Raw genomic sequence first — 26,003 nt, 5'->3', positions numbered from 1 at the left:
AATGTAAAGTAGACAAATGGGAAATGTTATTCAGCAACTTATTTAGCTGGTAAATCGATCTGCCTGAAAACGTGATGATTTAGAATTTCGAAAATGGCAAATTTTTCAAAAAATTCATCACATTTTCTTTTTTTTGTAAATAAACGCAAAACTTATCTGCCAAAATTTACCACTAAAATGAAGTACAACATGTGGGGAAAAAACAATCTCAGAATCGTTTTGATAAGTAACAGTGTTCAAAAGTTATAACCATATAAAGCGAAGCAAGTCAGAATCCAAAAAATCGGGCTGAGCCTTAAGCTGTAAAATGGCTGCGTCCTTAAGGGGTTAAAAGCAGGAAGTTTTCAACAGCTCCAACGTTGCTTAAACGCCTTCTTAGAGGCATAGATTTCACGGAACAACTGCAGAAGAAAAGCAGTATGGGCAGGAGTGTAAAAGCCAAAAGTGGAAATAGTGCTTGGAAAAATGAGCACAGATGGCACGAGACAGCAGAGAAATGACTGTCCCGCAAAGATGCTTACCGAGAAAAAGGAGTGAATGCTCTTGCTACTCCCATAAACAATATCGGCCATCTTGTTTTTTGTTAAAACATGTCTATTCAAGAGGCGCCTGCTCGTTTCTTTCATCAGCTTCAGGTGCTACACCAAATTGTTAGCGCTATGATGATTCAAAATCCAAACTTTACAAACTGTCTGTAATGCGACAATAAGATTTCTCCAAAAAAAGAAATAAATGAAACGGTTGTACGTTTGAAAGTGTTGGCTATGGTAGAAGCTACTGCGTGAAAAGACATACAGATGCTCTTGCTTGACGCCCGTACCTGCCATAAGCCAACAGTGCACTTGTCAAGTGAGCAGCAATTCCAAAGGCCAATGTGTTTTAAAAGGAAGCCTTTCAACGGAAGATCTGCGTAAATTTCTACACGGTGAGGGACAGCAAGTGATATAAACTAGGTGCACAAAATCCACCAATGGAGATGCCAGGGATTGAACCCGGGGCCTCACACATGCGAAGCGTGCGCTCTACCACTGAGCTACATCCCCACACAAGGTACTGTTTGCTGGGGGCCAGAAACATTTTTGAAAAGCGACCCAGAAGGTGTGCGCATTAAGCAGATAAGTAGTTTGTGAATTTTGGGGCTTTTTAACCAGGGGCAGAGAAGGCGGTGATGGATTGAAGCTCATTGTGCTTTACATATCAAACAAGATTTGCTGTTCTTTTGACTTGAGGAATGGATTATATTGACCGTCGGTGGAAACACATTGAAGTGTTGGGCCGATGGGAAACAGAATGGTTTTCTTCAGGTATCCAAAAGATGTGAATGGAGATGCCGGGGATTGAACCCGGGGCCTCACACATGCAAAGCGTGCGCTCTACCACTGAGCTACATCCCCTGGCCTGATGCTGCCCCTGCCTCTGTCTCTCAGGAGGTTCATTGCCCAATACTGTGGAAACAGTATGTAGCGACAAGGCAGTGTGCAATAACAACGCATTTTCAGGGAACTGCACAAGTTGCCAGTGATTAAAAGCAGGAAGTTTTCAACAGCTCCAATGTTGCTTAAACGCCTTCTTAGAGGCATAGATTTCACGGAACAACTGCAGAAGAAAAGCAGTATGGGCAGGAGTGTAAAAGCCAAAAGTGGAAATAGTGCTTGGAAAAATGAGCACAGATGGCACGAGACAGCAGAGAAATGACTGTCCCGCAAAGATGCTTACCGAGAAAAAGGAGTGAATGCTCTTGCTACTCCCATAAACAATATCGGCCATCTTGTTTTTTGTTAAAACATGTCTATTCAAGAGGCGCCTGCTCGTTTCTTTCATCAGCTTCAGGTGCTACACCAAATTGTTAGCGCTATGATGATTCAAAATCCAAACTTTACAAACTGTCTGTAATGCGACAATAAGATTTCTCCAAAAAAAGAAATAAATGAAACGGTTGTACATTTGAAAGTGTTGGCTATGGTAGAAGCTACTGCGTGAAAAGACATACAGATGCTCTTGCTTGACGCCCGTACCTGCCATAAGCCAACAGTGCACTTGTCAAGTGAGCAGCAATTCCAAAGGCCAATGTGTTTTAAAAGGAAGCCTTTCAACGGAAGATCTGCGTAAATTTCTACACGGTGAGGGACAGCAAGTGATTTAAACTAGGTGCACAAAATCCACCAATGGAGATGCCGGGGATTGAACCCGGGGCCTCACACATGCGAAGCGTGCGCTCTACCACTGAGCTACATCCCCACACAAGGTACTGTTTGCTGGGGGCCAGAAACATTTTTGAAAAGCGACCCAGAAGGTGTGCGCATTAAGCAGATAAGTAGTTTGTGAATTTTGGGGCTTTTTAACCAGGGGCAGAGAAGGCGGTGATGGATTGAAGCTCATTGTGCTTTACATATCAAACAAGATTTGCTGTTCTTTTGACTTGAGGAATGGATTATATTGACCGTCGGTGGAAACACATTGAAGTGTTGGGCCGATGGGAAACAGAATGGTTTTCTTCAGGTATCCAAAAGATGTGAATGGAGATGCCGGGGATTGAACCCGGGGCCTCACACATGCAAAGCGTGCGCTCTACCACTGAGCTACATCCCCTGGCCTGATGCTGCCCCTGCCTCTGTCTCTCAGGAGGTTCATTGCCCAATACTGTGGAAACAGTATGTAGCGACAAGGCAGTGTGCAATAACAACGCATTTTCAGGGAACTGCACAAGTTGCCAGTGATTAAAAGCAGGAAGTTTTCAACAGCTCCAACGTTGCTTAAACGCCTTCTTAGAGGCATAGATTTCACGGAACAACTGCAGAAGAAAAGCAGTATGGGCAGGAGTGTAAAAGCCAAAAGTGGAAATAGTGCTTGGAAAAATGAGCACAGATGGCACGAGACAGCAGAGAAATGACTGTCCCGCAAAGATGCTTACCGAGAAAAAGGAGTGAATGCTCTTGCTACTCCCATAAACAATATCGGCCATCTTGTTTTTTGTTAAAACATGTCTATTCAAGAGGCGCCTGCTCGTTTCTTTCATCAGCTTCAGGTGCTACACCAAATTGTTAGCGCTATGATGATTCAAAATCCAAACTTTACAAACTGTCTGTAATGCGACAATAAGATTTCTCCAAAAAAAGAAATAAATGAAACGGTTGTACGTTTGAAAGTGTTGGCTATGGTAGAAGCTACTGCGTGAAAAGACATACAGATGCTCTTGCTTGACGCCCGTACCTGCCATAAGCCAACAGTGCACTTGTCAAGTGAGCAGCAATTCCAAAGGCCAATGTGTTTTAAAAGGAAGCCTTCCAACGGAAGATCTGCGTAAATTTCTACACGGTGAGGGACAGCAAGTGATTTAAACTAGCTGCACAAAATCCACCAATGGAGATGCCGGGGATTGAACCCGGGGCCTCACACATGCGAAGCGTGCGCTCTACCACTGAGCTACATCCCCACACAAGGTACTGTTTGCTGGGGGCCAGAAACATTTTTGAAAAGCGACCCAGAAGGTGTGCGCATTAAGCAGATAAGTAGTTTGTGAATTTTGGGGCTTTTTAACCAGGGGCAGAGAAGGCGGTGATGGATTGAAGCTCATTGTGCTTTACATATCAAACAAGATTTGCTGTTCTTTTGACTTGAGGAATGGATTATATTGACCGTCGGTGGAAACACATTGAAGTGTTGGGCCGATGGGAAACAGAATGGTTTTCTTCAGGTATCCAAAAGATGTGAATGGAGATGCCGGGAACTGAACCCGGGGCCTTACACATGCAAAGCGTGCGCTCTACCACTGAGCTACATCCCCTGGCCTGATGCTGCCCCTGCCTCTGTCTCTCAGGAGGTTCATTGCCCAATACTGTGGAAACAGTATGTAGCGACAAGGCAGTGTGCAATAACAACGCATTTTCAGGGAACTGCACAAGTTGCCAGTGATTAAAAGCAGGAAGTTTTCAACAGCTCCAACGTTGCTTAAACGCCTTCTTAGAGGCATAGATTTCACGGAACAACTGCAGAAGAAAAGCAGTATGGGCAGGAGTGTAAAAGCCAAAAGTGGAAATAGTGCTTGGAAAAATGAGCACAGATGGCACGAGACAGCAGAGAAATGACTGTCCCGCAAAGATGCTTACCGAGAAAAAGGAGTGAATGCTCTTGCTACTCCCATAAACAATATCGGCCATCTTGTTTTTTGTTAAAACATGTCTATTCAAGAGGCGCCTGCTCGTTTCTTTCATCAGCTTCAGGTGCTACACCAAATTGTTAGCGCTATGATGATTCAAAATCCAAACTTTACAAACTGTCTGTAATGCGACAATAAGATTTCTCCAAAAAAAGAATAAATGAAACGGTTGTACGTTTGAAAGTGTTGGCTATGGTAGAAGCTACTGCGTGAAAAGACATACAGATGCTCTTGCTTGACGCCCGTACCTGCCATAAGCCAACAGTGCACTTGTCAAGTGAGCAGCAATTCCAAAGGCCAATGTGTTTTAAAAGGAAACCTTTCAACGGAAGATCTGCGTAAATTTCTACACGGTGAGGGACAGCAAGTGATTTAAACTAGGTGCACAAAATCCACCAATGGAGATGCCGGGGATTGAACCCGGGGCCTCACACATGCGAAGCGTGCGCTCTACCACTGAGCTACATCCCCACACAAGGTACTGTTTGCTGGGGGCCAGAAACATTTTTGAAAAGCGACCCAGAAAGTGTGCGCATTAAGCAGATAAGTAGTTTGTGAATTTTGGGGCTTTTTAACCAGGGGCAGAGAAGGCGGTGATGGATTGAAGCTCATTGTGCTTTACATATCAAACAAGATTTGCTGTTCTTTTGACTTGAGGAATGGATTATATTGACCGTCGGTGGAAACACATTGAAGTGTTGGGCCGATGGGAAACAGAATGGTTTTCTTCAGGTATCCAAAAGATGTGAATGGAGATGCCGGGGATTGAACCCGGGGCCTCACACATGCAAAGCGTGCGCTCTACCACTGAGCTACATCCCCTGGCCTGATGCTGCCCCTGCCTCTGTCTCTCAGGAGGTTCATTGCCCAATACTGTGGAAACAGTATGTAGCGACAAGGCAGTGTGCAATAACAACGCATTTTCAGGGAACTGCACAAGTTGCCAGTGATTAAAAGCAGGACGTTTTCAACAGCTCCAACGTTGCTTAAACGCCTTCTTAGAGGCATAGATTTCACGGAACAACTGCAGAAGAAAAGCAGTATGGGCAGGAGTGTAAAAGCCAAAAGTGGAAATAGTGCTTGGAAAAATGAGCACAGATGGCACGAGACAGCAGAGAAATGACTGTCCCGCAAAGATGCTTACCGAGAAAAAGGAGTGAATGCTCTTGCTACTCCCATAAACAATATCGGCCATCTTGTTTTTTGTTAAAACATGTCTATTCAAGAGGCGCCTGCTCGTTTCTTTCATCAGCTTCAGGTGCTACACCAAATTGTTAGCGCTATGATGATTCAAAATCCAAACTTTACAAACTGTCTGTAATGCGACAATAAGATTTCTCCAAAAAAAGAAATAAATGAAACGGTTGTACGTTTGAAAGTGTTGGCTATGGTAGAAGCTACTGCGTGAAAAGACATACAGATGCTCTTGCTTGAAGCCCGTACCTGCCATAAGCCAACAGTGCACTTGTCAAGTGAGCAGCAATTCCAAAGGCCAATGTGTTTTAAAAGGAAGCCTTTCAACGGAAGATCTGCGTAAATTTCTACACGGTGAGGGACAGCAAGTGATTTAAACTAGGTGCACAAAATCCACCAATGGAGATGCCGGGGATTGAACCCGGGGCCTCACACATGCGAAGCGTGCGCTCTACCACTGAGCTACATCCCCACACAAGGTACTGTTTGCTGGGGGCCAGAAACATTTTTGAAAAGCGACCCAGAAGGTGTGCGCATTAAGCAGATAAGTAGTTTGTGAATTTTGGGGCTTTTTAACCAGGGGCAGAGAAGGCGGTGATGGATTGAAGCTCATTGTGCTTTACATATCAAACAAGATTTGCTGTTCTTTTGACTTGAGGAATGGATTATATTGACCGTCGGTGGAAACACATTGAAGTGTTGGGCCGATGGGAAACAGAATGGTTTTCTTCAGGTATCCAAAAGATGTGAATGGAGATGCCGGGGATTGAACCCGGGGCCTCACACATGCAAAGCGTGCGCTCTACCACTGAGCTACATGCCCTGGCCTGATGCTGCCCCTGCCTCTGTCTCTCAGGAGGTTCATTGCCCAATACTGTGGAAACAGTATGTAGCGACAAGGCAGTGTGCAATAACAACGCTTTTTCAGGGAACTGCACAAGTTGCCAGTGATTAAAAGCAGGACGTTTTCAACAGCTCCAACGTTGCTTAAACGCCTTCTTAGAGGCATAGATTTCACGGAACAACTGCAGAAGAAAAGCAGTATGGGCAGGAGTGTAAAAGCCAAAAGTGGAAATAGTGCTTGGAAAAATGAGCACAGATGGCACGAGACAGCAGAGAAATGACTGTCCCGCAAAGATGCTTACCGAGAAAAAGGAGTGAATGCTCTTGCTACTCCCATAAACAATATCGGCCATCTTGTTTTTTGTTAAAACATGTCTATTCAAGAGGCGCCTGCTCGTTTCTTTCATCAGCTTCAGGTGCTACACCAAATTGTTAGCGCTATGATGATTCAAAATCCAAACTTTACAAACTGTCTGTAATGCGACAATAAGATTTCTCCAAAAAAAGAAATAAATGAAACGGTTGTACGTTTGAAAGTGTTGGCTATGGTAGAAGCTACTGCGTGAAAAGACATACAGATGCTCTTGCTTGACGCCCGTACCTGCCATAAGCCAACAGTGCACTTGTCAAGTGAGCAGCAATTCCAAAGGCCAATGTGTTTTAAAAGGAAGCCTTTCAACGGAAGATCTGCGTAAATTTCTACACGGTGAGGGACAGCAAGTGATTTAAACTAGGTGCACAAAATTCACCAATGGAGATGCCGGGGATTGAACCCGGGGCCTCACACATGCGAAGCGTGCACTCTACCACTGAGCTACATCCCCACACAAGATACTGTTTGCTGGGAGCCAGAAACATTTTTGAAAAGCGACCCAGAAAGTGTGCGCATTAAGCAGATAAGTAGTTTGTGAATTTTGGGGCTTTTTAACCAGGGGCAGAGAAGGCGGTGATGGATTGAAGCTCATTGTGCTTTACATATCAAACAAGATTTGCTGTTCTTTTGACTTGAGGAATGGATTATATTGACCGTCGGTGGAAACACATTGAAGTGTTGGGCCGATGGGAAACAGAATGGTTTTCTTCAGGTATCCAAAAGATGTGAATGGAGATGCCGGGGATTGAACCCGGGGCCTCAAACATGCAAAGCGTGCGCTCTACCACTAAGCTACATCCCCTGGCCTGATGCTGCCCCTGCCTCTGTCTCTCAGGAGGTTCATTGCCCAATACTGTGGAAACAGTATGTAGCGACAAGGCAGTGTGCAATAACAACGCATTTTCAGGGAACTGCACAAGTTGCCAGTGATTAAAAGCAGGAAGTTTTCAACAGCTCCAACGTTGCTTAAACGCCTTCTTAGAGGCATATATTTCACGGAACAACTGCAGAAGAAAAGCAGTATGGGCAGGAGTGTAAAAGCCAAAAGTGGAAATAGTGCTTGGAAAAATGAGCACAGATGGCACGAGACAGCAGAGAAATGACTGTCCCGCAAAGATGCTTACCGAGAAAAAGGAGTGAATGCTCTTGCTACTCCCATAAACAATATCGGCCATCTTGTTTTTTGTTAAAGCATGTCTATTCAAGAGGCGCCTGCTCGTTTCTTTCATCAGCTTCAGGTGCTACACCAAATTGTTAGCGCTATGATGATTCAAAATCCAAACTTTACAAACTGTCTGTAATGCGACAATAAGATTTCTCCAAAAAAAGAAATAAATGAAACGGTTGTACGTTTGAAAGTGTTGGCTATGGTAGAAGCTACTGCGTGAAAAGACATACAGATGCTCTTGCTTGACGCCCGTACCTGCCATAAGCCAACAGTGCACTTGTCAAGTGAGCAGCAATTCCAAAGGCCAATGTGTTTTAAAAGGAAGCCTTTCAACGGAAGATCTGCGTAAATTTCTACACGGTGAGGGACAGCAAGTGATTTAAACTAGGTGCACAAAATCCACCAATGGAGATGCCGGGGATTGAACCCGGGGCCTCACACATGCGAAGCGTGCGCTCTACCACTGAGCTACATCCCCACACAAGGTACTGTTTGCTGGGGGCCAGAAACATTTTTGAAAAGCGACCCAGAAGGTGTGCGCATTAAGCAGATAAGTAGTTTGTGAATTTTGGGGCTTTTTAACCAGGGGCAGAGAAGGCGGTGATGGATTGAAGCTCATTGTGCTTTACATATCAAACAAGATTTGCTGTTCTTTTGACTTGAGGAATGGATTATATTGACCGTCGGTGGAAACACATTGAAGTGTTGGGCCGATGGGAAACAGAATGGTTTTCTTCAGGTATCCAAAAGATGTGAATGGAGATGCCGGGGATTGAACCCGGGGCCTCACACATGCAAAGCGTGCGCTCTACCACTGAGCTACATCCCCTGGCCTGATGCTGCTCCTGCCTCTGTTTCTCAGGAGGTTCATTGCCCAATACTGTGGAAACAGTATGTAGCGACAAGGCAGTGTGCAATAACAACGCATTTTCAGGGAACTGCACAAGTTGCCAGTGATTAAAAGCAGGACGTTTTCAACAGCTCCAACGTTGCTTAAACGCCTTCTTAGAGGCATCGATTTCACGGAACAACTGCAGAAGAAAAGCAGTATGGGCAGGAGTGTAAAAGCCAAAAGTGGAAATAGTGCTTGGAAAAATGAGCACAGATGGCACGAGACAGCAGAGAAATGACTGTCCCGCAAAGATGCTTACCGAGAAAAAGGAGTGAATGCTCTTGCTACTCCCATAAACAATATCGGCCATCTTGTTTTTTGTTAAAACATGTCTATTCAAGAGGCGCCTGCTCGTTTCTTTCATCAGCTTCAGGTGCTACACCAAATTGTTAGCGCTATGATGATTCAAAATCCAAACTTTACAAACTGTCTGTAATGCGACAATAAGATTTCTCCAAAAAAAGAAATAAATGAAACGGTTGTACGTTTGAAAGTGTTGGCTATGGTAGAAGCTACTGCGTGAAAAGACATACAGATGCTCTTGCTTGACGCCCGTACCTGCCATAAGCCAACAGTGCACTTGTCAAGTGAGCAGCAATTCCAAAGGCCAATGTGTTTTAAAAGGAAGCCTTTCAACGGAAGATCTGCGTAAATTTCTACACGGTGAGGGACAGCAAGTGATTTAAACTAGGTGCACAAAATCCACCAATGGAGATGCCGGGGATTGAACCCGGGGCCTCACACATGCGAAGCGTGCGCTCTACCACTGAGCTACATCCCCACACAAGGTACTGTTTGCTGGGGGCCAGAAACATTTTTGAAAAGCGACCCAGAAGGTGTGCGCATTAAGCAGATAAGTAGTTTGTGAATTTTGGGGCTTTTTAACCAGGGGCAGAGAAGGCGGTGATGGATTGAAGCTCATTGTGCTTTACATATCAAACAAGATTTGCTGTTCTTTTGACTTGAGGAATGGATTATATTGACCGTCGGTGGAAACACATTGAAGTGTTGGGCCGATGGGAAACAGAATGGTTTTCTTCAGGTATCCAAAAGATGTGAATGGAGATGCCGGGGATTGAACCCGGGGCCTCACACATGCAAAGCGTGCGCTCTACCACTGAGCTACATCCCCTGGCCTGATGCTGCCCCTGCCTCTGTCTCTCAGGAGGTTCATTGCCCAATACTGTGGAAACAGTATGTAGCGACAAGGCAGTGTGCAATAACAACGCATTTTCAGGGAACTGCACAAGTTGCCAGTGATTAAAAGCAGGAAGTTTTCAACAGCTCCAACGTTGCTTAAACGCCTTCTTAGAGGCATAGATTTCACGGAACAACTGCAGAAGAAAAGCAGTATGGGCAGGAGTGTAAAAGCCAAAAGTGGAAATAGTGCTTGGAAAAATGAGCACAGATGGCACGAGACAGCAGAGAAATGACTGTCCCGCAAAGATGCTTACCGAGAAAAAGGAGTGAATGCTCTTGCTACTCCCATAAACAATATCGGCCATCTTGTTTTTTGTTAAAACATGTCTATTCAAGAGGCGCCTGCTCGTTTCTTTCATCAGCTTCAGGTGCTACACCAAATTGTTAGCGCTATGATGATTCAAAATCCAAACTTTACAAACTGTCTGTAATGCGACAATAAGATTTCTCCAAAAAAAGAAATAAATGAAACGGTTGTACGTTTGAAAGTGTTGGCTATGGTAGAAGCTACTGCGTGAAAAGACATACAGATGCTCTTGCTTGACGCCCGTACCTGCCATAAGCCAACAGTGCACTTGTCAAGTGAGCAGCAATTCCAAAGGCCAATGTGTTTTAAAAGGAAGCCTTTCAACGGAAGATCTGCGTAAATTTCTACACGGTGAGGGACAGCAAGTGATTTAAACTAGGGGCACAAAATCCACCAATGGAGATGCCGGGGATTGAACCCGGGGCCTCACACATGCGAAGCGTGCGCTCTACCACTGAGCTACATCCCCACACAAGGTACTGTTTGCTGGGGGCCAGAAACATTTTTGAAAAGCGACCCAGAAGGTGTGCGCATTAAGCAGATAAGTAGTTTGTGAATTTTGGGGCTTTTTAACCAGGGGCAGAGAAGGCGGTGATGGATTGAAGCTCATTGTGCTTTACATATCAAACAAGATTTGCTGTTCTTTTGACTTGAGGAATGGATTATATTGACCGTCGGTGGAAACACATTGAAGTGTTGGGCCGATGGGAAACAGAATGGTTTTCTTCAGGTATCCAAAAGATGTGAATGGAGATGCCGGGGATTGAACCCGGGGCCTCACACATGCAAAGCGTGCGCTCTACCACTGAGCTACATCCCCTGGCCTGATGCTGCTCCTGCCTCTGTTTCTCAGGAGGTTCATTGCCCAATACTGTGGAAACAGTATGTAGCGACAAGGCAGTGTGCAATAACAACGCATTTTCAGGGAACTGCACAAGTTGCCAGTGATTAAAAGCAGGACGTTTTCAACAGCTCCAACGTTGCTTAAACGCCTTCTTAGAGGCATCGATTTCACGGAACAACTGCAGAAGAAAAGCAGTATGGGCAGGAGTGTAAAAGCCAAAAGTGGAAATAGTGCTTGGAAAAATGAGCACAGATGGCACGAGACAGCAGAGAAATGACTGTCCCGCAAAGATGCTTACCGAGAAAAAGGAGTGAATGCTCTTGCTACTCCCATAAACAATATCGGCCATCTTGTTTTTTGTTAAAACATGTCTATTCAAGAGGCGCCTGCTCGTTTCTTTCATCAGCTTCAGGTGCTACACCAAATTGTTAGCGCTATGATGATTCAAAATCCAAACTTTACAAACTGTCTGTAATGCGACAATAAGATTTCTCCAAAAAAAGAAATAAATGAAACGGTTGTACGTTTGAAAGTGTTGGCTATGGTAGAAGCTACTGCGTGAAAAGACATACAGATGCTCTTGCTTGACGCCCGTACCTGCCATAAGCCAACAGTGCACTTGTCAAGTGAGCAGCAATTCCAAAGGCCAATGTGTTTTAAAAGGAAGCCTTTCAACGGAAGATCTGCGTAAATTTCTACACGGTGAGGGACAGCAAGTGATTTAAACTAGGTGCACAAAATCCACCAATGGAGATGCCGGGGATTGAACCCGGGGCCTCACACATGCGAAGCGTGCGCTCTACCACTGAGCTACATCCCCACACAAGGTACTGTTTGCTGGGGGCCAGAAACATTTTTGAAAAGCGACCCAGAAGGTGTGCGCATTAAGCAGATAAGTAGTTTGTGAATTTTGGGGCTTTTTAACCAGGGGCAGAGAAGGCGGTGATGGATTGAAGCTCATTGTGCTTTACATATCAAACAAGATTTGCTGTTCTTTTGACTTGAGGAATGGATTATATTGACCGTCGGTGGAAACACATTGAAGTGTTGGGCCGATGGGAAACAGAATGGTTTTCTTCAGGTATCCAAAAGATGTGAATGGAGATGCCGGGGATTGAACCCGGGGCCTCACACATGCAAAGCGTGCGCTCTACCACTGAGCTACATCCCCTGGCCTGATGCTGCTCCTGCCTCTGTTTCTCAGGAGGTTCATTGCCCAATACTGTGGAAACAGTATGTAGCGACAAGGCAGTGTGCAATAACAACGCATTTTCAGGGAACTGCACAAGTTGCCAGTGATTAAAAGCAGGACGTTTTCAACAGCTCCAACGTTGCTTAAACGCCTTCTTAGAGGCATCGATTTCACGGAACAACTGCAGAAGAAAAGCAGTATGGGCAGGAGTGTAAAAGCCAAAAGTGGAAATAGTGCTTGGAAAAATGAGCACAGATGGCACGAGACAGCAGAGAAATGACTGTCCCGCAAAGATGCTTACCGAGAAAAAGGAGTGAATGCTCTTGCTACTCCCATAAACAATATCGGCCATCTTGTTTTTTGTTAAAACATGTCTATTCAAGAGGCGCCTGCTCGTTTCTTTCATCAGCTTCAGGTGCTACACCAAATTGTTAGCGCTATGATGATTCAAAATCCAAACTTTACAAACTGTCTGTAATGCGACAATAAGATTTCTCCAAAAAAAGAAATAAATGAAACGGTTGTACGTTTGAAAGTGTTGGCTATGGTAGAAGCTACTGCGTGAAAAGACATACAGATGCTCTTGCTTGACGCCCGTACCTGCCATAAGCCAACAGTGCACTTGTCAAGTGAGCAGCAATTCCAAAGGCCAATGTGTTTTAAAAGGAAGCCTTTCAACGGAAGATCTGCGTAAATTTCTACACGGTGAGGGACAGCAAGTGATTTAAACTAGGTGCACAAAATCCACCAATGGAGATGCCGGGGATTGAACCCGGGGCCTCACACATGCGAAGCGTGCGCTCTACCACTGAGCTACATCCCCACACAAGGTACTGTTTGCTGGGGGCCAGAAACATTTTTGAAAAGCGACCCAGAAGGTGTGCGCATTAAGCAGATAAGTAGTTTGTGAATTTTGGGGCTTTTTAACCAGGGGCAGAGAAGGCGGTGATGGATTGAAGCTCATTGTGCTTTACATATCAAACAAGATTTGCTGTTCTTTTGACTTGAGGAATGGATTATATTGACCGTCGGTGGAAACACATTGAAGTGTTGGGCCGATGGGAAACAGAATGGTTTTCTTCAGGTATCCAAAAGATGTGAATGGAGATGCCGGGGATTGAACCCGGGGCCTCACACATGCAAAGCGTGCGCTCTACCACTGAGCTACATCCCCTGGCCTGATGCTGCCCCTGCCTCTGTCTCTCAGGAGGTTCATTGCCCAATACTGTGGAAACAGTATGTAGCGACAAGGCAGTGTGCAATAACAACGCATTTTCAGGGAACTGCACAAGTTGCCAGTGATTAAAAGCAGGAAGTTTTCAACAGCTCCAACGTTGCTTAAACGCCTTCTTAGAGGCATAGATTTCACGGAACAACTGCAGAAGAAAAGCAGTATGGGCAGGAGTGTAAAAGCCAAAAGTGGAAATAGTGCTTGGAAAAATGAGCACAGATGGCACGAGACAGCAGAGAAATGACTGTCCCGCAAAGATGCTTACCGAGAAAAAGGAGTGAATGCTCTTGCTACTCCCATAAACAATATCGGCCATCTTGTTTTTTGTTAAAACATGTCTATTCAAGAGGCGCCTGCTCGTTTCTTTCATCAGCTTCAGGTGCTACACCAAATTGTTAGCGCTATGATGATTCAAAATCCAAACTTTACAAACTGTCTGTAATGCGACAATAAGATTTCTCCAAAAAAAGAAATAAATGAAACGGTTGTACGTTTGAAAGTGTTGGCTATGGTAGAAGCTACTGCGTGAAAAGACATACAGATGCTCTTGCTTGACGCCCGTACCTGCCATAAGCCAACAGTGCACTTGTCAAGTGAGCAGCAATTCCAAAGGCCAATGTGTTTTAAAAGGAAGCCTTTCAACGGAAGATCTGCGTAAATTTCTACACGGTGAGGGACAGCAAGTGATTTAAACTAGGGGCACAAAATCCACCAATGGAGATGCCGGGGATTGAACCCGGGGCCTCACACATGCGAAGCGTGCGCTCTACCACTGAGCTACATCCCCACACAAGGTACTGTTTGCTGGGGGCCAGAAACATTTTTGAAAAGCGACCCAGAAGGTGTGCGCATTAAGCAGATAAGTAGTTTGTGAATTTTGGGGCTTTTTAACCAGGGGCAGAGAAGGCGGTGATGGATTGAAGCTCATTGTGCTTTACATATCAAACAAGATTTGCTGTTCTTTTGACTTGAGGAATGGATTATATTGACCGTCGGTGGAAACACATTGAAGTGTTGGGCCGATGGGAAACAGAATGGTTTTCTTCAGGTATCCAAAAGATGTGAATGGAGATGCCGGGGATTGAACCCGGGGCCTCACACATGCAAAGCGTGCGCTCTACCACTGAGCTACATCCCCTGGCCTGATGCTGCCCCTGCCTCTGTCTCTCAGGAGGTTCATTGCCCAATACTGTGGAAACAGTATGTAGCGACAAGGCAGTGTGCAATAACAACGCATTTTCAGGGAACTGCACAAGTTGCCAGTGATTAAAAGCAGGACGTTTTCAACAGCTCCAACGTTGCTTAAACGCCTTCTTAGAGGCATAGATTTCACGGAACAACTGCAGAAGAAAAGCAGTATGGGCAGGAGTGTAAAAGCCAAAAGTGGAAATAGTGCTTGGAAAAATGAGCACAGATGGCACGAGACAGCAGAGAAATGACTGTCCCGCAAAGATGCTTACCGAGAAAAAGGAGTGAATGCTCTTGCTACTCCCATAAACAATATCGGCCATCTTGTTTTTTGTTAAAACATGTCTATTCAAGAGGCGCCTGCTCGTTTCTTTCATCAGCTTCAGGTGCTACACCAAATTGTTAGCGCTATGATGATTCAAAATCCAAACTTTACAAACTGTCTGTAATGCGACAATAAGATTTCTCCAAAAAAAGAAATAAATGAAACGGTTGTACGTTTGAAAGTGTTGGCTATGGTAGAAGCTACTGCGTGAAAAGACATACAGATGCTCTTGCTTGAAGCCCGTACCTGCCATAAGCCAACAGTGCACTTGTCAAGTGAGCAGCAATTCCAAAGGCCAATGTGTTTTAAAAGGAAGCCTTTCAACGGAAGATCTGCGTAAATTTCTACACGGTGAGGGACAGCAAGTGATTTAAACTAGGTGCACAAAATCCACCAATGGAGATGCCGGGGATTGAACCCGGGGCCTCACACATGCGAAGCGTGCGCTCTACCACTGAGCTACATCCCCACACAAGGTACTGTTTGCTGGGGGCCAGAAACATTTTTGAAAAGCGACCCAGAAGGTGTGCGCATTAAGCAGATAAGTAGTTTGTGAATTTTGGGGCTTTTTAACCAGGGGCAGAGAAGGCGGTGATGGATTGAAGCTCATTGTGCTTTACATATCAAACAAGATTTGCTGTTCTTTTGACTTGAGGAATGGATTATATTGACCGTCGGTGGAAACACATTGAAGTGTTGGGCCGATGGGAAACAGAATGGTTTTCTTCAGGTATCCAAAAGATGTGAATGGAGATGCCGGGGATTGAACCCGGGGCCTCACACATGCAAAGCGTGCGCTCTACCACTGAGCTACATCCCCTGGCCTGATGCTGCCCCTGCCTCTGTCTCTCAGGAGGTTCATTGCCCAATACTGTGGAAACAGTATGTAGCGACAAGGCAGTGTGCAATAACAACGCTTTTTCAGGGAACTGCACAAGTTGCCAGTGATTAAAAGCAGGACGTTTTCAACAGCTCCAACGTTGCTTAAACGCCTTCTTAGAGGCATAGATTTCACGGAACAACTGCAGAAGAAAAGCAGTATGGGCAGGAGTGTAAAAGCCAAAAGTGGAAATAGTGCTTGGAAAAATGAGCACAGATGGCACGAGACAGCAGAGAAATGACTGTCCCGCAAAGATGCTTACCGAGAAAAAGGAGTGAATGCTCTTGCTACTCCCATAAACAATATCGGCCATCTTGTTTTTTGTTAAAACATGTCTATTCAAGAGGCGCCTGCTCGTTTCTTTCATCAGCTTCAGGTGCTACACCAAATTGTTAGCGCTATGATGATTCAAAATCCAAACTTTACAAACTGTCTGTAATGCGACAATAAGATTTCTCCAAAAAAAGAAATAAATGAAACGGTTGTACGTTTGAAAGTGTTGGCTATGGTAGAAGCTACTGCGTGAAAAGACATACAGATGCTCTTGCTTGAAGCCCGTACCTGCCATAAGCCAACAGTGCACTTGTCAAGTGAGCAGCAATTCCAAAGGCCAATGTGTTTTAAAAGGAAGCCTTTCAACGGAAGATCTGCGTAAATTTCTACACGGTGAGGGACAGCAAGTGATTTAAACTAGGTGCACAAAATCCACCAATGGAGATGCCGGGGATTGAACCCGGGGCCTCACACATGCGAAGCGTGCGCTCTACCACTGAGCTACATCCCCACACAAGGTACTGTTTGCTGGGGGCCAGAAACATTTTTGAAAAGCGACCCAGAAGGTGTGCGCATTAAGCAGATAAGTAGTTTGTGAATTTTGGGGCTTTTTAACCAGGGGCAGAGAAGGCGGTGATGGATTGAAGCTCATTGTGCTTTACATATCAAACAAGATTTGCTGTTCTTTTGACTTGAGGAATGGATTATATTGACCGTCGGTGGAAACACATTGAAGTGTTGGGCCGATGGGAAACAGAATGGTTTTCTTCAGGTATCCAAAAGATGTGAATGGAGATGCCGGGGATTGAACCCGGGGCCTCACACATGCAAAGCGTGCGCTCTACCACTGAGCTACATCCCCTGGCCTGATGCTGCCCCTGCCTCTGTCTCTCAGGAGGTTCATTGCCCAATACTGTGGAAACAGTATGTAGCGACAAGGCAGTGTGCAATAACAACGCATTTTCAGGGAACTGCACAAGTTGCCAGTGATTAAAAGCAGGACGTTTTCAACAGCTCCAACGTTGCTTAAACGCCTTCTTAGAGGCATAGATTTCACGGAACAACTGCAGAAGAAAAGCAGTATGGGCAGGAGTGTAAAAGCCAAAAGTGGAAATAGTGCTTGGAAAAATGAGCACAGATGGCACGAGACAGCAGAGAAATGACTGTCCCGCAAAGATGCTTACCGAGAAAAAGGAGTGAATGCTCTTGCTACTCCCATAAACAATATCGGCCATCTTGTTTTTTGTTAAAACATGTCTATTCAAGAGGCGCCTGCTCGTTTCTTTCATCAGCTTCAGGTGCTACACCAAATTGTTAGCGCTATGATGATTCAAAATCCAAACTTTACAAACTGTCTGTAATGCGACAATAAGATTTCTCCAAAAAAAGAAATAAATGAAACGGTTGTACGTTTGAAAGTGTTGGCTATGGTAGAAGCTACTGCGTGAAAAGACATACAGATGCTCTTGCTTGACGCCCGTACCTGCCATAAGCCAACAGTGCACTTGTCAAGTGAGCAGCAATTCCAAAGGCCAATGTGTTTTAAAAGGAAGCCTTTCAACGGAAGATCTGCGTAAATTTCTACACGGTGAGGGACAGCAAGTGATTTAAACTAGGTGCACAAAATCCACCAATGGAGATGCCGGAGATTGAACCCGGGGCCTCACACATGCGAAGCGTGCGCTCTACCACTGAGCTACATCCCCACACAAGGTACTGTTTGCTGGGGGCCAGAAACATTTTTGAAAAGCGACCCAGAAGGTGTGCGCATTAAGCAGATAAGTAGTTTGTGAATTTTGGGGCTTTTTAACCAGGGGCAGAGAAGGCGGTGATGGATTGAAGCTCATTGTGCTTTACATATCAAACAAGATTTGCTGTTCTTTTGACTTGAGGAATGGATTATATTGACCGTCGGTGGAAACACATTGAAGTGTTGGGCCGATGGGAAACAGAATGGTTTTCTTCAGGTATCCAAAAGATGTGAATGGAGATGCCGGGGATTGAACCCGGGGCCTCACACATGCAAAGCGTGCGCTCTACCACTGAGCTACATCCCCTGGCCTGATGCTGCCCCTGCCTCTGTCTCTCAGGAGGTTCATTGCCCAATACTGTGGAAACAGTATGTAGCGACAAGGCAGTGTGCAATAACAACGCATTTTCAGGGAACTGCACAAGTTGCCAGTGATTAAAAGCAGGACGTTTTCAACAGCTCCAACGTTGCTTAAACGCCTTCTTAGAGGCATAGATTTCACGGAACAACTGCAGAAGAAAAGCAGTATGGGCAGGAGTGTAAAAGCCAAAAGTGGAAATAGTGCTTGGAAAAATGAGCACAGATGGCACGAGACAGCAGAGAAATGACTGTCCCGCAAAGATGCTTACCGAGAAAAAGGAGTGAATGCTCTTGCTACTCCCATAAACAATATCGGCCATCTTGTTTTTTGTTAAAACATGTCTATTCAAGAGGCGCCTGCTCGTTTCTTTCATCAGCTTCAGGTGCTACACCAAATTGTTAGCGCTATGATGATTCAAAATCCAAACTTTACAAACTGTCTGTAATGCGACAATAAGATTTCTCCAAAAAAAGAAATAAATGAAACGGTTGTACGTTTGAAAGTGTTGGCTATGGTAGAAGCTACTGCGTGAAAAGACATACAGATGCTCTTGCTTGACGCCCGTACCTGCCATAAGCCAACAGTGCACTTGTCAAGTGAGCAGCAATTCCAAAGGCCAATGTGTTTTAAAAGGAAGCCTTTCAACGGAAGATCTGCGTAAATTTCTACACGGTGAGGGACAGCAAGTGATTTAAACTAGGTGCACAAAATCCACCAATGGAGATGCCGGGGATTGAACCCGGGGCCTCACACATGCGAAGCGTGCGCTCTACCACTGAGCTACATCCCCACACAAGGTACTGTTTGCTGGGGGCCAGAAACATTTTTGAAAAGCGACCCAGAAGGTGTGCGCATTAAGCAGATAAGTAGTTTGTGAATTTTGGGGCTTTTTAACCAGGGGCAGAGAAGGCGGTGATGGATTGAAGCTCATTGTGCTTTACATATCAAACAAGATTTGCTGTTCTTTTGACTTGAGGAATGGATTATATTGACCGTCGGTGGAAACACATTGAAGTGTTGGGCCGATGGGAAACAGAATGGTTTTCTTCAGGTATCCAAAAGATGTGAATGGAGATGCCGGGGATTGAACCCGGGGCCTCACACATGCAAAGCGTGCGCTCTACCACTGAGCTACATCCCCTGGCCTGATGCTGCCCCTGCCTCTGTCTCTCAGGAGGTTCATTGCCCAATACTGTGGAAACAGTATGTAGCGACAAGGCAGTGTGCAATAACAACGCATTTTCAGGGAACTGCACAAGTTGCCAGTGATTAAAAGCAGGACGTTTTCAACAGCTCCAACGTTGCTTAAACGCCTTCTCAGAGGCATAGATTTCACGGAACAACTGCAGAAGAAAAGCAGTATGGGCAGGAGTGTAAAAGCCAAAAGTGGAAATAGTGCTTGGAAAAATGAGCACAGATGGCACGAGACAGCAGAGAAATGACTGTCCCGCAAAGATGCTTACCGAGAAAAAGGAGTGAATGCTCTTGCTACTCCCATAAACAATATCGGCCATCTTGTTTTTTGTTAAAACATGTCTATTCAAGAGGCGCCTGCTCGTTTCTTTCATCAGCTTCAGGTGCTACACCAAATTGTTAGCGCTATGATGATTCAAAATCCAAACTTTACAAACTGTCTGTAATGCGACAATAAGATTTCTCCAAAAAAAGAAATAAATGAAACGGTTGTACGTTTGAAAGTGTTGGCTATGGTAGAAGCTACTGCGTGAAAAGACATACAGATGCTCTTGCTTGACGCCCGTACCTGCCATAAGCCAACAGTGCACTTGTCAAGTGAGCAGCAATTCCAAAGGCCAATGTGTTTTAAAAGGAAGCCTTTCAACGGAAGATCTGCGTAAATTTCTACACGGTGAGGGACAGCAAGTGATTTAAACTAGGTGCACAAAATCCACCAATGGAGATGCCGGAGATTGAACCCGGGGCTTCACACATGCGAAGCGTGCGCTCTACCACTGAGCTACATCCCCACACAAGGTACTGTTTGCTGGGGGCCAGAAACATTTTTGAAAAGCGACCCAGAAGGTGTGCGCATTAAGCAGATAAGTAGTTTGTGAATTTTGGGGCTTTTTAACCAGGGGCAGAGAAGGCGGTGATGGATTGAAGCTCATTGTGCTTTACATATCAAACAAGATTTGCTGTTCTTTTGACTTGAGGAATGGATTATATTGACCGTCGGTGGAAACACATTGAAGTGTTGGGCCGATGGGAAACAGAATGGTTTTCTTCAGGTATCCAAAAGACGTGAATGGAGATGCCGGGGATTGAACCCGGGGCCTCACACATGCAAAGCGTGCGCTCTACCACTGAGCTACATCCCCTGGCCTGATGCTGCCCCTGCCTCTGTCTCTCAGGAGGTTCATTGCCCAATACTGTGGAAACAGTATGTAGCGACAAGGCAGTGTGCAATAACAACGCATTTTCAGGGAACTGCACAAGTTGCCAGTGATTAAAAGCAGGACGTTTTCAACAGCTCCAACGTTGCTTAAACGCCTTCTTAGAGGCATAGATTTCACGGAACAACTGCAGAAGAAAAGCAGTATGGGCAGGAGTGTAAAAGCCAAAAGTGGAAATAGTGCTTGGAAAAATGAGCACAGATGGCACGAGACAGCAGAGAAATGACTGTCCCGCAAAGATGCTTACCGAGAAAAAGGAGTGAATGCTCTTGCTACTCCCATAAACAATATCGGCCATCTTGTTTTTTGTTAAAACATGTCTATTCAAGAGGCGCCTGCTCGTTTCTTTCATCAGCTTCAGGTGCTACACCAAATTGTTAGCGCTATGATGATTCAAAATCCAAACTTTACAAACTGTCTGTAATGCGACAATAAGATTTCTCCAAAAAAAGAAATAAATGAAACGGTTGTACGTTTGAAAGTGTTGGCTATGGTAGAAGCTACTGCGTGAAAAGACATACAGATGCTCTTGCTTGACGCCCGTACCTGCCATAAGCCAACAGTGCACTTGTCAAGTGAGCAGCAATTCCAAAGGCCAATGTGTTTTAAAAGGAAGCCTTTCAACGGAAGATCTGCGTAAATTTCTACACGGTGAGGGACAGCAAGTGATTTAAACTAGGTGCACAAAATCCACCAATGGAGATGCCGGGGATTGAACCTGGGGCCTCACACATGCGAAGCGTGCGCTCTACCACTGAGCTACATCCCCACACAAGGTACTGTTTGCTGGGGGCCAGAAACATTTTTGAAAAGCGACCCAGAAGGTGTGCGCATTAAGCAGATAAGTAGTTTGTGAATTTTGGGGCTTTTTAACCAGGGGCAGAGAAAGCGGTGATGGATTGAAGCTCATTGTGCTTTACATATCAAACAAGATTTGCTGTTCTTTTGACTTGAGGAATGGATTATATTGACCGTCGGTGGAAACACATTGAAGTGTTGGGCCGATGGGAAACAGAATGGTTTTCTTCAGGTATCCAAAAGATGTGAATGGAGATGCCGGGGATTGAACCCGGGGCCTCACACATGCAAAGCGTGTGCTCTACCACTGAGCTACATCCCCTGGCCTGATGCTGCCCCTGCCTCTGTCTCTCAGGAGGTTCATTGCCCAATACTGTGGAAACAGTATGTAGCGACAAGGCAGTGTGCAATAACAACGCATTTTCAGGGAACTGCACAAGTTGCCAGTGATTAAAAGCAGGAAGTTTTCAACAGCTCCAACGTTGCTTAAACGCCTTCTTAGAGGCATAGATTTCACGGAACAACTGCAGAAGAAAAGCAGTATGGGCAGGAGTGTAAAAGCCAAAAGTGGAAATAGTGCTTGGAAAAATGAGCACAGATGGCACGAGACAGCAGAGAAATGACTGTCCCGCAAAGATGCTTACCGAGAAAAAGGAGTGAATGCTCTTGCTACTCCCATAAACAATATCGGCCATCTTGTTTTTTGTTAAAACATGTCTATTCAAGAGGCGCCTGCTCGTTTCTTTCATCAGCTTCAGGTGCTACACCAAATTGTTAGCGCTATGATGATTCAAAATCCAAACTTTACAAACTGTCTGTAATGCGACAATAAGATTTCTCCAAAAAAAGAAATAAATGAAACGGTTGTACGTTTGAAAGTGTTGGCTATGGTAGAAGCTACTGCGTGAAAAGACATACAGATGCTCTTGCTTGAAGCCCGTACCTGCCATAAGCCAACAGTGCACTTGTCAAGTGATCAGCAATTCCAAAGGCCAATGTGTTTTAAAAGGAAGCCTTTCAACGGAAGATCTGCGTAAATTTCTACACGGTGAGGGACAGCAAGTGATTTAAACTAGGTGCACAAAATCCACCAATGGAGATGCCGGGGATTGAACCCAGGGCCTCACACATGCGAAGCGTGCGCTCTACCACTGAGCTACATCCCCACACAAGGTACTGTTTGCTGGGGGCCAGAAACATTTTTGAAAAGCGACCCAGAAGGTGTGCGCATTAAGCAGATAAGTAGTTTGTGAATTTTGGGGCTTTTTAACCAGGGGCAGAGAAGGCGGTGATGGATTGAAGCTCATTGTGCTTTACATATCAAACAAGATTTGCTGTTCTTTTGACTTGAGGAATGGATTATATTGACGGTCGGTGGAAACACATTGAAGTGTTGGGCCGATGGGAAACAGAATGGTTTTCTTCAGGTATCCAAAAGATGTGAATGGAGATGCCGGGGATTGAACCCGGGGCCTCACACATGCAAAGCGTGCGCTCTACCACTGAGCTACAACCCCTGGCCTGATGCTGCCCCTGCCTCTGTCTCTCAGGAGGTTCATTGCCCAATACTGTGGAAACAGTATGTAGCGACAAGGCAGTGTGCAATAACAACGCATTTTCAGGGAACTGCACAAGTTGCCAGTGATTAAAAGCAGGAAGTTTTCAACAGCTCCAACGTTGCTTAAACGCCTTCTTAGAGGCATAGATTTCACAGAACAACTGCAGAAGAAAAGCAGTATGGGCAGGAGTGTAAAAGCCAAAAGTGGAAATAGTGCTTGGAAAAATGAGCACAGATGGCACGAGACAGCAGAGAAATGACTGTCCCGCAAAGATGCTTACCGAGAAAAAGGAGTGAATGCTCTTGCTACTCCCATAAACAATATCGGCCATCTTGTTTTTTGTTAAAACATGTCTATTCAAGAGGCGCCTGCTCGTTTCGTTCATCAGCTTCAGGTGCTACACCAAATTGTTAGCGCTATGATGATTCAAAATCCAAACTTTACAAACTGTCTGTAATGCGACAATAAGATTTCTCCAAAAAAAGAAATAAATGAAACGGTTGTACGTTTGAAAGTGTTGGCTATGGTAGAAGCTACTGCGTGAAAAGACATACAGATGCTCTTGCTTGACGCCCGTACCTGCCATAAGCCAACAGTGCACTTGTCAAGTGAGCAGCAATTCCAAAGGCCAATGTGTTTTAAAAGGAAGCCTTTCAACGGAAGATCTGCGTAAATTTCTACACGGTGAGGGACAGCAAGTGATTTAAAGTAGGTGCACAAAATCCACCAATGGAGATGCCGGGGATTGAACCCGGGGCCTCACACATGCGAAGCGTGCGCTCTACCACTGAGCTACATCCCCACACAAGGTACTGTTTGCTGGGGGCCAGAAACATTTTTGAAAAGCGACCCAGAAGGTGTGCACATTAAGCAGATAAGTAGTTTGTGAATTTTGGGGCTTTTTAACCAGGGGCAGAGAAGGCGGTGATGGATTGAAGCTCATTGTGCTTTACATATCAAACAAGATTTGCTGTTCTTTTGACTTGAGGAATGGATTATATTGACCGTCGGTGGAAACACATTGAAGTGTTGGGCCGATGGGAAACAGAATGGTTTTCTTCAGGTATCCAAAAGATGTGAATGGAGATGCCGGGGATTGAACCCGGGGCCTCACACATGCAAAGCGTGCGCTCTACCACTGAGCTACATCCCCTGGCCTGATGCTGCCCCTGCCTCTGTCTCTCAGGAGGTTCATTGCCCAATACTGTGGAAACAGTATGTAGCGACAAGGCAGTGTGCAATAACAACGCATTTTCAGGGAACTGCACAAGTTGCCAGTGATTAAAAGCAGGAAGTTTTCAACAGCTCCAACGTTGCTTAAACGCCTTCTTAGAGGCATAGATTTCACGGAACAACTGCAGAAGAAAAGCAGTATGGGCAGGAGTGTAAAAGCCAAAAGTGGAAATAGTGCTTGGAAAAATGAGCACAGATGGCACGAGACAGCAGAGAAATGACTGTCCCGCAAAGATGCTTACCGAGAAAAAGGAGTGAATGCTCTTGCTACTCCCATAAACAATATCGGCCATCTTGTTTTTTGTTAAAACATGTCTATTCAAGAGGCGCCTGCTCGTTTCTTTCATCAGCTTCAGGTGCTACACCAAATTGTTAGCGCTATGATGATTCAAAATCCAAACTTTACAAACTGTCTGTAATGCGACAATAAGATTTCTCCAAAAAAAGAATAAATGAAACGGTTGTACGTTTGAAAGTGTTGGCTATGGTAGAAGCTACTGCGTGAAAAGACATACAGATGCTCTTGCTTGACGCCCGTACCTGCCATAAGCCAACAGTGCACTTGTCAAGTGAGCAGCAATTCCAAAGGCCAATGTGTTTTAAAAGGAAACCTTTCAACGGATGATCTGCGTAAATTTCTACACGGTGAGGGACAGCAAGTGATTTAAACTAGGTGCACAAAATCCACCAATGGAGATGCCGGGGATTGAACCCGGGGCCTCACACATGCGAAGCGTGCGCTCTACCACTGAGCTACATCCCCACACAAGGTACTGTTTGCTGGGGGCCAGAAACATTTTTGAAAAGCGACCCAGAAGGTGTGCGCATTAAGCAGATAAGTAGTTTGTGAATTTTGGGGCTTTTTAACCAGGGGCAGAGAAGGCGGTGATGGATTGAAGCTCATTGTGCTTTACATATGAAACAAGATTTGCTGTTCTTTTGACTTGAGGAATGGATTATATTGACCGTCGGTGGAAACACATTGAAGTGTTGGGCCGATGGGAAACAGAATGGTTTTCTTCAGGTATCCAAAAGATGTGAATGGAGATGCCGGGGATTGAACCCGGGGCCTCACACATGCAAAGCGTGCGCTCTACCACTGAGCTACATCCCCTGGCCTGATGCTGCCCCTGCCTCTGTTTCTCAGGAGGTTCATTGCCCAATACTGTGGAAACAGTATATAGCGACAAGGCAGTGTGCAATAACAACGCATTTTCAGGGAACTGCACAAGTTGCCAGTGATTAAAAGCAGGAAGTTTTCAACAGCACCAACGTTGCTTAAACGCCTTCTTAGAGGCATAGATTTCACGGAACAACTGCAGAAGAAAAGCAGTATGGGCAGGAGTGTAAAAGCCAAAAGTGGAAATAGTGCTTGGAAAAATGAGCACAGATGGCACGAGACAGCAGAGAAATGACTGTCCCGCAAAGATGCTTACCGAGAAAAAGGAGTGAATGCTCTTGCTACTCCCATAAACAATATCGGCCATCTTGTTTTTTGTTAAAACATGTCTATTCAAGAGGCGCCTGCTCGTTTCTTTCATCAGCTTCAGGTGCTACACCAAATTGTTAGCGCTATGATGATTCAAAATCCAAACTTTACAAACTGTCTGTAATGCGACAATAAGATTTCTCCAAAAAAAGAAATAAATGAAACGGTTGTACGTTTGAAAGTGTTGGCTATGGTAGAAGCTACTGCGTGAAAAGACATACAGATGCTCTTGCTTGAAGCCCGTACCTGCCATAAGCCAACAGTGCACTTGTCAAGTGATCAGCAATTCCAAAGGCCAATGTGTTTTAAAAGGAAGCCTTTCAACGGAAGATCTGC

At 45.1% G+C, this 26,003-nt stretch overlaps 42 non-coding genes across 42 annotated transcripts; all 42 read right to left on the bottom strand.

Moving 5' to 3' along the window:
- Positions 1–971: 971 nt before the first annotated feature.
- Positions 972–1,043, bottom strand: TRNAA-CGC (transfer RNA alanine (anticodon CGC)). The gene has a single exon. It is a non-coding gene; the product is annotated as a tRNA-Ala (tRNA).
- A 279-nt stretch (positions 1,044–1,322) lies between these two features.
- Positions 1,323–1,394, bottom strand: TRNAA-UGC (transfer RNA alanine (anticodon UGC)). The gene has a single exon. It is a non-coding gene; the product is annotated as a tRNA-Ala (tRNA).
- A 772-nt stretch (positions 1,395–2,166) lies between these two features.
- Positions 2,167–2,238, bottom strand: TRNAA-CGC (transfer RNA alanine (anticodon CGC)). The gene has a single exon. It is a non-coding gene; the product is annotated as a tRNA-Ala (tRNA).
- A 279-nt stretch (positions 2,239–2,517) lies between these two features.
- TRNAA-UGC (transfer RNA alanine (anticodon UGC)) lies at positions 2,518–2,589 on the bottom strand. Its single transcript has one exon. It is a non-coding gene; the product is annotated as a tRNA-Ala (tRNA).
- A 772-nt stretch (positions 2,590–3,361) lies between these two features.
- On the bottom strand, positions 3,362–3,433 carry TRNAA-CGC (transfer RNA alanine (anticodon CGC)). Its single transcript has one exon. It is a non-coding gene; the product is annotated as a tRNA-Ala (tRNA).
- Positions 3,434–3,712: 279 nt separating this feature from the next.
- Positions 3,713–3,784, bottom strand: TRNAA-UGC (transfer RNA alanine (anticodon UGC)). Its single transcript has one exon. It is a non-coding gene; the product is annotated as a tRNA-Ala (tRNA).
- A 771-nt stretch (positions 3,785–4,555) lies between these two features.
- Positions 4,556–4,627, bottom strand: TRNAA-CGC (transfer RNA alanine (anticodon CGC)). Its single transcript has one exon. It is a non-coding gene; the product is annotated as a tRNA-Ala (tRNA).
- Positions 4,628–4,906: 279 nt separating this feature from the next.
- TRNAA-UGC (transfer RNA alanine (anticodon UGC)) lies at positions 4,907–4,978 on the bottom strand. The gene has a single exon. It is a non-coding gene; the product is annotated as a tRNA-Ala (tRNA).
- Positions 4,979–5,750: 772 nt separating this feature from the next.
- Positions 5,751–5,822, bottom strand: TRNAA-CGC (transfer RNA alanine (anticodon CGC)). The gene has a single exon. It is a non-coding gene; the product is annotated as a tRNA-Ala (tRNA).
- Positions 5,823–6,101: 279 nt separating this feature from the next.
- TRNAA-UGC (transfer RNA alanine (anticodon UGC)) lies at positions 6,102–6,173 on the bottom strand. The gene has a single exon. It is a non-coding gene; the product is annotated as a tRNA-Ala (tRNA).
- A 772-nt stretch (positions 6,174–6,945) lies between these two features.
- Positions 6,946–7,017, bottom strand: TRNAA-CGC (transfer RNA alanine (anticodon CGC)). The gene has a single exon. It is a non-coding gene; the product is annotated as a tRNA-Ala (tRNA).
- Positions 7,018–7,296: 279 nt separating this feature from the next.
- On the bottom strand, positions 7,297–7,368 carry TRNAA-UGC (transfer RNA alanine (anticodon UGC)). Its single transcript has one exon. It is a non-coding gene; the product is annotated as a tRNA-Ala (tRNA).
- Positions 7,369–8,140: 772 nt separating this feature from the next.
- TRNAA-CGC (transfer RNA alanine (anticodon CGC)) lies at positions 8,141–8,212 on the bottom strand. The gene has a single exon. It is a non-coding gene; the product is annotated as a tRNA-Ala (tRNA).
- Positions 8,213–8,491: 279 nt separating this feature from the next.
- On the bottom strand, positions 8,492–8,563 carry TRNAA-UGC (transfer RNA alanine (anticodon UGC)). The gene has a single exon. It is a non-coding gene; the product is annotated as a tRNA-Ala (tRNA).
- A 772-nt stretch (positions 8,564–9,335) lies between these two features.
- On the bottom strand, positions 9,336–9,407 carry TRNAA-CGC (transfer RNA alanine (anticodon CGC)). The gene has a single exon. It is a non-coding gene; the product is annotated as a tRNA-Ala (tRNA).
- Positions 9,408–9,686: 279 nt separating this feature from the next.
- On the bottom strand, positions 9,687–9,758 carry TRNAA-UGC (transfer RNA alanine (anticodon UGC)). The gene has a single exon. It is a non-coding gene; the product is annotated as a tRNA-Ala (tRNA).
- Positions 9,759–10,530: 772 nt separating this feature from the next.
- TRNAA-CGC (transfer RNA alanine (anticodon CGC)) lies at positions 10,531–10,602 on the bottom strand. The gene has a single exon. It is a non-coding gene; the product is annotated as a tRNA-Ala (tRNA).
- Positions 10,603–10,881: 279 nt separating this feature from the next.
- TRNAA-UGC (transfer RNA alanine (anticodon UGC)) lies at positions 10,882–10,953 on the bottom strand. The gene has a single exon. It is a non-coding gene; the product is annotated as a tRNA-Ala (tRNA).
- A 772-nt stretch (positions 10,954–11,725) lies between these two features.
- Positions 11,726–11,797, bottom strand: TRNAA-CGC (transfer RNA alanine (anticodon CGC)). Its single transcript has one exon. It is a non-coding gene; the product is annotated as a tRNA-Ala (tRNA).
- A 279-nt stretch (positions 11,798–12,076) lies between these two features.
- Positions 12,077–12,148, bottom strand: TRNAA-UGC (transfer RNA alanine (anticodon UGC)). Its single transcript has one exon. It is a non-coding gene; the product is annotated as a tRNA-Ala (tRNA).
- Positions 12,149–12,920: 772 nt separating this feature from the next.
- Positions 12,921–12,992, bottom strand: TRNAA-CGC (transfer RNA alanine (anticodon CGC)). The gene has a single exon. It is a non-coding gene; the product is annotated as a tRNA-Ala (tRNA).
- A 279-nt stretch (positions 12,993–13,271) lies between these two features.
- Positions 13,272–13,343, bottom strand: TRNAA-UGC (transfer RNA alanine (anticodon UGC)). Its single transcript has one exon. It is a non-coding gene; the product is annotated as a tRNA-Ala (tRNA).
- Positions 13,344–14,115: 772 nt separating this feature from the next.
- TRNAA-CGC (transfer RNA alanine (anticodon CGC)) lies at positions 14,116–14,187 on the bottom strand. Its single transcript has one exon. It is a non-coding gene; the product is annotated as a tRNA-Ala (tRNA).
- Positions 14,188–14,466: 279 nt separating this feature from the next.
- Positions 14,467–14,538, bottom strand: TRNAA-UGC (transfer RNA alanine (anticodon UGC)). The gene has a single exon. It is a non-coding gene; the product is annotated as a tRNA-Ala (tRNA).
- A 772-nt stretch (positions 14,539–15,310) lies between these two features.
- TRNAA-CGC (transfer RNA alanine (anticodon CGC)) lies at positions 15,311–15,382 on the bottom strand. The gene has a single exon. It is a non-coding gene; the product is annotated as a tRNA-Ala (tRNA).
- A 279-nt stretch (positions 15,383–15,661) lies between these two features.
- On the bottom strand, positions 15,662–15,733 carry TRNAA-UGC (transfer RNA alanine (anticodon UGC)). The gene has a single exon. It is a non-coding gene; the product is annotated as a tRNA-Ala (tRNA).
- A 772-nt stretch (positions 15,734–16,505) lies between these two features.
- Positions 16,506–16,577, bottom strand: TRNAA-CGC (transfer RNA alanine (anticodon CGC)). Its single transcript has one exon. It is a non-coding gene; the product is annotated as a tRNA-Ala (tRNA).
- Positions 16,578–16,856: 279 nt separating this feature from the next.
- On the bottom strand, positions 16,857–16,928 carry TRNAA-UGC (transfer RNA alanine (anticodon UGC)). Its single transcript has one exon. It is a non-coding gene; the product is annotated as a tRNA-Ala (tRNA).
- A 772-nt stretch (positions 16,929–17,700) lies between these two features.
- Positions 17,701–17,772, bottom strand: TRNAA-CGC (transfer RNA alanine (anticodon CGC)). The gene has a single exon. It is a non-coding gene; the product is annotated as a tRNA-Ala (tRNA).
- Positions 17,773–18,051: 279 nt separating this feature from the next.
- TRNAA-UGC (transfer RNA alanine (anticodon UGC)) lies at positions 18,052–18,123 on the bottom strand. Its single transcript has one exon. It is a non-coding gene; the product is annotated as a tRNA-Ala (tRNA).
- Positions 18,124–18,895: 772 nt separating this feature from the next.
- On the bottom strand, positions 18,896–18,967 carry TRNAA-CGC (transfer RNA alanine (anticodon CGC)). The gene has a single exon. It is a non-coding gene; the product is annotated as a tRNA-Ala (tRNA).
- Positions 18,968–19,246: 279 nt separating this feature from the next.
- TRNAA-UGC (transfer RNA alanine (anticodon UGC)) lies at positions 19,247–19,318 on the bottom strand. The gene has a single exon. It is a non-coding gene; the product is annotated as a tRNA-Ala (tRNA).
- A 772-nt stretch (positions 19,319–20,090) lies between these two features.
- Positions 20,091–20,162, bottom strand: TRNAA-CGC (transfer RNA alanine (anticodon CGC)). The gene has a single exon. It is a non-coding gene; the product is annotated as a tRNA-Ala (tRNA).
- Positions 20,163–20,441: 279 nt separating this feature from the next.
- TRNAA-UGC (transfer RNA alanine (anticodon UGC)) lies at positions 20,442–20,513 on the bottom strand. The gene has a single exon. It is a non-coding gene; the product is annotated as a tRNA-Ala (tRNA).
- A 772-nt stretch (positions 20,514–21,285) lies between these two features.
- On the bottom strand, positions 21,286–21,357 carry TRNAA-CGC (transfer RNA alanine (anticodon CGC)). The gene has a single exon. It is a non-coding gene; the product is annotated as a tRNA-Ala (tRNA).
- Positions 21,358–21,636: 279 nt separating this feature from the next.
- On the bottom strand, positions 21,637–21,708 carry TRNAA-UGC (transfer RNA alanine (anticodon UGC)). The gene has a single exon. It is a non-coding gene; the product is annotated as a tRNA-Ala (tRNA).
- A 772-nt stretch (positions 21,709–22,480) lies between these two features.
- TRNAA-CGC (transfer RNA alanine (anticodon CGC)) lies at positions 22,481–22,552 on the bottom strand. Its single transcript has one exon. It is a non-coding gene; the product is annotated as a tRNA-Ala (tRNA).
- Positions 22,553–22,831: 279 nt separating this feature from the next.
- Positions 22,832–22,903, bottom strand: TRNAA-UGC (transfer RNA alanine (anticodon UGC)). Its single transcript has one exon. It is a non-coding gene; the product is annotated as a tRNA-Ala (tRNA).
- A 772-nt stretch (positions 22,904–23,675) lies between these two features.
- Positions 23,676–23,747, bottom strand: TRNAA-CGC (transfer RNA alanine (anticodon CGC)). The gene has a single exon. It is a non-coding gene; the product is annotated as a tRNA-Ala (tRNA).
- A 279-nt stretch (positions 23,748–24,026) lies between these two features.
- Positions 24,027–24,098, bottom strand: TRNAA-UGC (transfer RNA alanine (anticodon UGC)). Its single transcript has one exon. It is a non-coding gene; the product is annotated as a tRNA-Ala (tRNA).
- Positions 24,099–24,869: 771 nt separating this feature from the next.
- On the bottom strand, positions 24,870–24,941 carry TRNAA-CGC (transfer RNA alanine (anticodon CGC)). The gene has a single exon. It is a non-coding gene; the product is annotated as a tRNA-Ala (tRNA).
- Positions 24,942–25,220: 279 nt separating this feature from the next.
- Positions 25,221–25,292, bottom strand: TRNAA-UGC (transfer RNA alanine (anticodon UGC)). Its single transcript has one exon. It is a non-coding gene; the product is annotated as a tRNA-Ala (tRNA).
- Between the last annotated feature and the right edge of the window lie 711 nt (positions 25,293–26,003).

The sequence above is a fragment of the Engystomops pustulosus genome, chromosome 1, assembly GCF_040894005.1.
Source record: "Engystomops pustulosus chromosome 1, aEngPut4.maternal, whole genome shotgun sequence".
NCBI classification, from domain to species: domain Eukaryota; kingdom Metazoa; phylum Chordata; class Amphibia; order Anura; family Leptodactylidae; genus Engystomops; species Engystomops pustulosus.
This window is presented reverse-complemented; position numbering and strand designations above follow the sequence as displayed.